Raw genomic sequence first — 2,753 nt, forward strand, 5'->3', positions numbered from 1 at the left:
CCCCACCCACAGGCCACGCCCGCCTGTCCGCGCTCCTCGCAGGTGCCGCCGCCGCCCCACCCGCCCGCCCTGCCGCCGGGGCACCTGTGCCACACGTAGGTTTGGCCGAATTTTATCTCCGTTCTTCTTATCCTCACTACCAACCCCCTCCCGATTGTTTTTATCATAACAATGAGCGGTATATATTTTCTTGGAGAGTTGAAAAGCAGTGGTCAGTGCTGAGACTGACTCACCCTGAGAAATGGTCTCCTCAGCTGCGTCTTCCCCAAGCCAGTCCCCCTGGGCCGCAGTGAGGACGAAGACATCCTTTGATTTGCACCTTATATAAAAATCACCGAGGGACTTGTTATTGTGGGGTGGATCCATAAATTGTAATCGTTGACAACTATAAGCAAAGGGGAACGTTGTGGGGGGGGGGTGAGTGTGTGTGTGGAAGGGGGTAGTGGTAAAGAATTATTACTGTTTGCAAGGTTCAAAACAAACAAAAAACCCCAGTACTCTTTCTAGTGAACTTTGAGACCTACGAGAGATCGTTCATTGAAAAAAAAATTCATTCAAATGCATGCAACTAAAGGACTCCTCAAAGTCATGCATTCCTATTCTACTATATTCCACAAACACAAATTTCTACTACAACCACAATTTTGCTGAACATAATTTAGACCGGGTCCTTTGCTTCCTAGAAGATTTCAATCCAGTAATCCTAGAGTAGCAGACAAATCAGTGTGGTCTTCACTGGTGAAACAAGTTAACAGGAACATTCCAAAGGGAACCAGCAAAGAGCAACTTCCAATCTTATGTATCAGGAAGAAGAAAAGGTGTTGTTCATCATCTTCACTTTCGTAGAAGCAAGAGCAGTGAAGGCTGAAGAATTGACAGTAATGGGGGGGTAGGAGGAGGTTATTAATGCAAAGTATTTGCTTTATCTCCACCTGACAGGAGTCATCTTCTTACTAGAGTGATAGACTGTGGAGATGATTCTAGTGGCAAACCAACAAACCCAGCTACCACTGGTCTGGCAGCCAGTTCAAAGATCCATTTCACATTCAAAATGACCAAGGCAGTTTTTAAAACTCTCCATTTTATAATTAAACTTATGTAGAATAGATATAAAGGGGAAAAAGCCATTTTTAATATTACAGCAGGAGTAATACATTTTCTGAAACAGCTTTAAATGACCACATTTTTATAATCCCTTTAAGAACCATTTTACAAAACTATACATGCCCATTTCAAGCTGGAATCAACTTCAATACATCACAGCAACCACAATGAGCACAGAAAACAAGCAAGGTAAAATGACTTTATAGCAGAAGGATTACTCCTCACATCTTTCATCTCAGAGAATAAACAGATCAATATGTGAAAAGTCACTGTATTTCTAGTGTGTTTAAAATATGCAATGGAAGATAGCACTGTACATACTACAACATATACAAAATGACTTGGTATTTTCCTATTTTGTGCCTGAACCTACTTTAAATATATTCTTAAAGAATAACACTTAATGAAGTCCAAGGGGCTTAAATGTAATTGGTGATCAATTGTAAGTGAAGTTAATCAACGCTGCCAATGGAAATGAGTTTGAAGGTGGATACTAGGACATATGTTAACAATGGAGGGAGGGGTCACAAATATGCTGTAGAACAATAATTGAAGGTGGATGTGGAGGTAGGGTTGCCTTAATGGACTTAGGGGAGAGGGGAGAATTACCACCTTTGTAAGGAAATCTGTGCTTTGAGTCCCTAGGGCAACATGGTTTATAGTAAAACTTTTGTGGTTGCTCCTCTTTCCTCTTCAGCAACCACCCCACCTCTCCCACCCAGCACAATTTTTAAAAATGCACACATATATAGGAGGAAAAAAAGTGTCTGGTTAAAAAAATACTAACAAAGGTAATGATAAAGGGGAATGTTACCAAATGGCAACTTTCCTGAGCAATATGTAGATTCTAAGTATCTAAACATGGGGACTCTGAGCTGCTGTGTTGCCTCTCCTCCTCTGGGGCTGCTTTCCAGATACTATACTTATCCCTTAGTCCCTTGGTTCTACCAGTGGGGACAAACCACAGAAGGCTCAAGATGAGTGGTGGCTCTGATAACAAATCTCAAGTACCAGAGGGACCATCAAATAAACAAAGGCCTGGAAGCAACTGGATATACGGCAGCAGGAAAAAGAAAAGTTAGGATAAGAGAATCATAGCTGGGAGTCCCCTTATCAGTAATCTATCTCAGCCTTCTCATTTTACAGATACCATTTTACAGGAACCAAGATCCTGAGCAGTGGCAAATTCATAATCACAAGAGCTGATTTTGGAAGAGCCAAGGTCAAAACAAAGGTGCCTTTTTAGTTTTATTTACACCTCTCAAGAGAACTTCTCAAGTCCATGAATTTAAGAGAGGTCTGGTAAAAAACAGATTAATTTAAAAAGGGGGGTGGGGGGCAGAAGAAGAAGAAAGGGAATTTAGAATGAACTGGCCACCAGGGGTTCCCTATCAAAGAAGCATAATCCCAAAGTGATAATTTGTTTCATTTGATTATTGATCCAGACTCTTCAAGGAAACCACAAATGGCTCTTGATAACCTTTAGAACTACTTGGAGCTATCTGTATATCTTACAAATGTTTTCATTACTTTATATTTTATGTCCAGATTTTGATTTCAGTTAAGGCTGGGCAATGAATGGCTCTATACTGAAAAGTTTACATTCTTTTCTTGCCTACTAAGTATATCATCCATTAACTGATTTTTAA

Source organism: Galeopterus variegatus, unplaced genomic scaffold (assembly GCF_000696425.1).
Source record: "Galeopterus variegatus unplaced genomic scaffold, G_variegatus-3.0.2 Scaffold7709, whole genome shotgun sequence".
In the NCBI taxonomy this organism is placed as follows: Eukaryota; Metazoa; Chordata; class Mammalia; order Dermoptera; family Cynocephalidae; genus Galeopterus; species Galeopterus variegatus.